Consider the following 6000-nt stretch of genomic DNA (forward strand, 5'->3'; position numbering starts at 1 on the left):
GGACTAGATCTTTCGGTCTCGGGACCACATAGACGTGGTTTTGGTCTGGGTTTCCAGGGTTTGGGTCTTGGTCTCCAGTTTTCTGGTCTTGACTCAATCTCTGTCAAATTATGGTTGATCGTTATATCTGGTTGTATGGTGAAAGTAATTTTAAATAGCATTTTTTGGGGATTATCATTATCTTATTTTGGACTAGAATTGCAGTCATTAATAAAATTTTTGATAGGAAATTATTGAATTACGTTATGGTCCTTTACATATTGGATTTGCTTTAAAAGTTATTTTCTTACATTGTGCTGTATGATAAATAATCGGCAACTAACAAATATTGTGGCCTACAAAGTAAAATGATTTATTTCTTTATAATAATTTTCTCACATTGCTTTATATTTGGGAAACATTGGACCATCTTGGGTCTCAGTCTGGGTCTTGTTTTGTTTTTGTTAAAACTGGTCTTGGCCTTTTCATGGTCTTGATCTGCTGGGTCTGGGTCTCCAGGGTTAGGGTTTTAGTCTCCCCTGTTGTGGTCTTGGACTCCATCTCTGCTAGCTAGTGATGTTGTAATGTCACAATTGATTGCATAGATAGATCATCGGCACTATACGATTTAAATAGGTTATGCTAGCTAACATTAGCTATATGCACTGCTCAAAAAAATTGAGGGAACACAATCATCACAGTATAACACCAAGTTAATTAACATTCAGAGACATCAAAATGTCCAGTTAGGAAGCATAAGCAATTTTGAATGAATGTCACCTGTCTTGGAGAGACATCAGCAAGACAACCTGCAAAAAGGGAATGGTTTTGCAGGAGGTGGCCACAGACAATTGCTCTCTCCTTATCCTTCCTGACTGATTCTTCTCAAGTTTAGCATTTTGCTAGTTTCCTTGTCACTACTGGTAGCACAAGGCGGGACCTGAAAGCCCGTTCTGGTTGAATCGGTAGCCCAGCTCCTCCAGGATGGTACATCCATATATGCAGTCGCAAGAAGGTTTTCCAATTACAGTCTCAAGAGCATGGACAAGATTTCCAGGAGATGGGCCGTTACATGAGGAGAGCTGGACAAGGCCATAAAAAAAGTAATCAACCCAGCAGCAGGACTGGTATCTGCTCCTTTGTGCAAGGAGGAACAGGAGGAGCACTGCCAGAGCCCTACAAAATTACCCACAGCGGGTTACTGGTGTGCATGTTTCTGACCAAACTGTCAGAAACAGACTCCAGGAGGGTGGCATGAGGGCCCAACGTCCTCTAGTGGGACCTGTGGTCACAGCCCAGCACCATGCAGCTCGACTGGCATTTACTAGAGAACACCATAATTGGCAGGTCCTCTTTTGGTGCCCTGTTCTCTTCACAGATGACAGCATGTTCACCCTGAGCATGTGACAGACGTGAAAGTGTCTGGAGACACCGTGGTGAATGTTATGCTGTCTGCAACCTCATCCATCATTACTGGTTTGGCAGTGGGTCAGTAGTGATCAGGGGAGGTATATTCTCGGAAGGTCGTACAGACCTCCACGTGCTGGCCAATGGTACCCTGACTGCTGTTAGGTACCAGGATGAAATCCTCAGACCCTACGCTAATGCAGTGGGCCCTGGGTTCCTCCTGGTGCAGGACAATGCCTGGCCTCATGTGGCCAGAGTGTGTAGGCAGTTCCTGGATGACAAAGGCATTGATGCCATTGACTGGCCATCATGTTCCCCAGACCTGAATCCAATTGAGAACCTCTGAGACATTATGTATCGGTGTGTCCGGTGCCACCAAGTAGCACCATAGACTGTCCAGGAGCTCACTGATACCCTGATCCAAGTCTGGGAGGAGATCCCCCAGGACACCATCCGCTGTTTCATCAGGAACATACCCAGACTTTGTCAGGAGCGCATACAGGCATGTGGGAGCCATACACACTACTGATTCCTATTATCAGTTGCTGTGATGAAATTCACGCAAGTTGGAACAGCCTGTGATTTCAATAGTTTGCTTAGATTTGTGGTGTGAGTTTGAATCCAGCCCTCACTCAATTGGTGATTTTGGTTTCCATTGACCGTTTTTACGTCACCTTGTTCTCAACGAATTACACAATGTACAGTAAATATTTTGATCTTTAATATTATTTAGTTCATCGAGACCCGATGTGTGATTATAGTGTTCCCTTCATTTTTTGGAGCAGTACATTATTATGAATAGATTAGCTTGCTACTGACATGGTAGCTAGGTTAAAAAAAACATTCACTTGTAAACATGCAGCGGACGGGCTGCAAGATTACAATTTTAGTGGTTTGGTATTATAAGTATTAAAAATATATGTTTTAATTTTCATGGATAACATTTGCATAATGTTTTCTGTTACAGAGTGGAAAGGAAGGAGGAAGACTGCAGGTGCTGGTCATAAAATTAGAATATCATCAAAAAGTTGATTTATTTCAGTAATTCCATTCAAACAGTGAAACTTGTATAATGTATACATTCATTCCACACAGACTGATATATTTCAAGTGTTTATTTCTTTTAATTTTGATGATTATAACTGACAACTAATGAAAACCCCAAATTCAGTATCTCAGGAAATGTGAATATTGTGAAAAGGTTCAATATTGAAGACACCTGGTGCCACACTTTAATTAGCTAATTAACCCAAAACACCTGCAAAGGCCTTTAAATGGTCTCTCAGTCTAGTTCTGTAGGCTACACAATCATGGGGAAGACTGCTGACTTGACAGCTGTCCAAAAGGCGAACATTGACACCTTGCACAAGGAGTGCAAGACACAAAAGATCATAGCTAAAGAGGCTGACTGTTCACATAGCTCTGTGTCCAAGCACATTAATAGAGAGGCGAAGGGAAGGAAAAGATGTGGTACAAGCAATAGGAATAACCGCACCCTGGAGAGGATTGTGAAACAAAACACATTCAAAAATGTGGGGGAGATTCACAAAGAGTGGACTGCAGCTGGAGGCAGTGCTTCAAGAACCATCACGCACAGACGTATGCAAGACATGGGTTTCAGCTGTCGCATTCCTTGTGTCAAGCCACTCTTGAACAAGACACAGCGTCAGAAGTGTCTTGCCTGGGCTAAAGACAAAAAGGACTGGACTGCTGCTGAGTTATGTTCTCTGATGAAAGTAAATTTAGCATTTCCTTTGGGAATCAAGGTCCCAGAGTCGGGAGGAAACGAGGAGAGGCGCAGAATCCACGTTGCTTGAAGTCCAGTGGAAAGTTTCCACAGTCAGTGATGGTTTGGGGTGCCATGTCATCTGCTGGTGTTGGTCCACTGTGTTTTCTGAGGTCCAAGGTCAATGCAGCCATCTACCAGGAAGTTTTAGAGCACTTCATGCTTCCTGTTGCTGACCAACTTTATGGAGATGCAGATTTCATTTTCCAACAGGACTTGGCACCTGCACACAGTGCCAAAGCTACCAGTACCTGGTTTAAGGACCATGGTATCCCTGTTTTTAATTGGCCAGCAAACTCGCCTGACCTTAACCCTATAGAAAATCTATCGGTTATTGTGAAGAGGAAGATGCGATACACCAGACCCAACAATGCAGAAGAGCTGAAGGCCACTATCAGAGCAACCTGGGCTCTCATAACACCTGAGCAGTGCCACAGACTGATCGACTCCATGCCACGCCGCATTGCTGCAGTAATTCAGGCAAAAGGAGCCCCAACTAAGTATTGAGTGCTGTACATGCTCATACTTTTCATGTTCATACTTTTCAGTTGGCCAACATTTCTAAAAATAATTTTTTTGTATTGGTCTTAAGTAATATTCTAATTTTCAGAGATACTGAATTTGGGATTTTCATTAGTTGTCAGTTATAATCATCACAATTAAAAGAAAAACATTTGAAATATATCAGTCTGTGTGTAATGAATGAATATAATATACAAGTTTCACTTTTTGAATGGAATAAATCCACTTTTTGATGATATTCTAATTTTATGACCAGCACCTGTACATAGGAAGAAGTTTGAAGGAGTTTGAAGTTTGAAAGTTACAGATCCTGCCAATAGTGTACTATTTATTATAAAAGATTGGAAAGGAAGGAGAAAAGTGTGAGAAGGAAAAATTAAGGAAGTAAAAAGAGTGAAGGGAGGAGAGTGTAGAAGAGTAATGTGGAAAGGTAAAGAGAAGGAAAGGAAGAAAAAGGAAAACAAATGAAGAGGAGAAAGATTGGAGAAGAAAAAGTTGAGAGTAAGAAGAGTGACAAGCAATCCTGAAGAAAATACATATTTCTGAGAAATACACAGATTAGGTATATTATGTAGTTACTGATCTCATCATCTTAATACTTTATTTTGTTGTATAAGATTTCACATATGCTATTGTATTATTTTTTAATTTTGCTCGTGTTCTCTTCTGCTCTTAATCTACACAAGTTCTGTAATATAGCATTTCCTTTGTCTATCAGTGTGCCTGTTTGACTAAATACATGAAACTGGAATTCCCATGCTTTTGTATTACATAGATAATAACATTGGACATTTTTATAATATATTTACCTGCCAAACTGAGAAATCTGGTCACCTTATTATAGGATGTCAAACCATTCATTACTAGCTAAGGATTGATTGTGATTTTACCTGTAGATAATGTACATAAATAACATGTTACATTGTTACGTTACGTTATTCGCAAGTCCCTGGTAGCATCTTTAACATCACTGTGAAAAAGGACTTATGCGGCGATATATTTAATGAGGTTGGTGCAAATCAAACAGTTGGACAAAAAGGCCAATGGCTGTTAAGAAGCTCACGTCATCCAACTAACCATTTATATGTAGCATTTTGAAACTATTCAAGTCACAGAAGTCTTTGTCCTTCTTTGCCCATAATTCGTTAGTTTTGCTAAGATAACATACACCGATCAGCCATAACATTATGACCACTGACAGGTGAAGTGAATAACTCTGATAATTAGTTATCATGGTGCCTGTCAGTGGGTGGGATATATTAGGCAGCAAGTGAACATTCTGTCCTCAAAGTTGATGCGATAGAAGCAGGAAAAATGGGCAAGCGTAAGGATCTTAGAAACTTTGACAAGGGACAAATTTTGACAGCTCGACGACTGGGTCAGAGCATCTCCAAAACTGCAGCCCTAGTGGGGTGTTCCTGGTCTGCAGTGGTCAGTACCTATCAAAAGGAAAAGCGGTGAACCGGCGACAGGGTCATGGGTGACCAAGGCTCATTGATGCACGTGGGGAGCAATGGCTGGCCTGTGTCATCCGATCCAACAGACGAGCTACTGTAGCTCAGATTGCTGAAATAGCTAACTTCACTAATGACAGAAAGGTGTCAGAACACACAATGCATTGCTGTTTGTTGCCTATGAGGCTGTGTAGCCGCAGACCAGTCAGGGTGCCCATGGTGACCCTATCCACTGTCGAAAGCACCTACAATGGGCACGTGAGCATCAGAACTGGACCACGGAGCAATGGAAGAAGGTGGCCTGGTCTGATGAATCACGTTTTCTTTTACATCACGTAGATGGCAAGGTGTGTGTGGGTCGCTTACCTGGAAACCTTGGGTCCTGCCATTCATGTGGATGTTACTTTGACACGTAACACCTACCTAAGAATTCCACAGATCTCAATCCAATCGATCATCTGTGGGATGTGCTGGACAAACGGATCCAGTCCATGGAGGCCCCACCTCGCAACTTACAGGACTTAAAGGATCTACTGCTAACGACTTGGTGCCAGATACCACAACACACCTTCAGAAGTCTAGTGGTGTCCATGCTCTGATGGGTCAGGGCTGTTTTGGCGGCAAAAGCGGGACCTACACAATATTAGGCAGGTGGTCATAATGTTATGCCTGTTCGGTTTATGTGTCCTTTAGTGATTTGAGGTAGTGTATTTTCGAAAAGGATACAAGTTTTGTTGTTTTGAATTACAGCTCTTTCATACATATTCCCCCAATTTTGTGCAACTGGTCAAGCTAACAATCCTACATAATTTGTCATATTGAGTACTTGGTTGCAAATCCTTTGCATTCAGC

The sequence above is a fragment of the Esox lucius genome, chromosome 2 (assembly GCF_011004845.1).
Source record: "Esox lucius isolate fEsoLuc1 chromosome 2, fEsoLuc1.pri, whole genome shotgun sequence".
NCBI classification, from domain to species: Eukaryota; Metazoa; Chordata; class Actinopteri; order Esociformes; family Esocidae; genus Esox; species Esox lucius.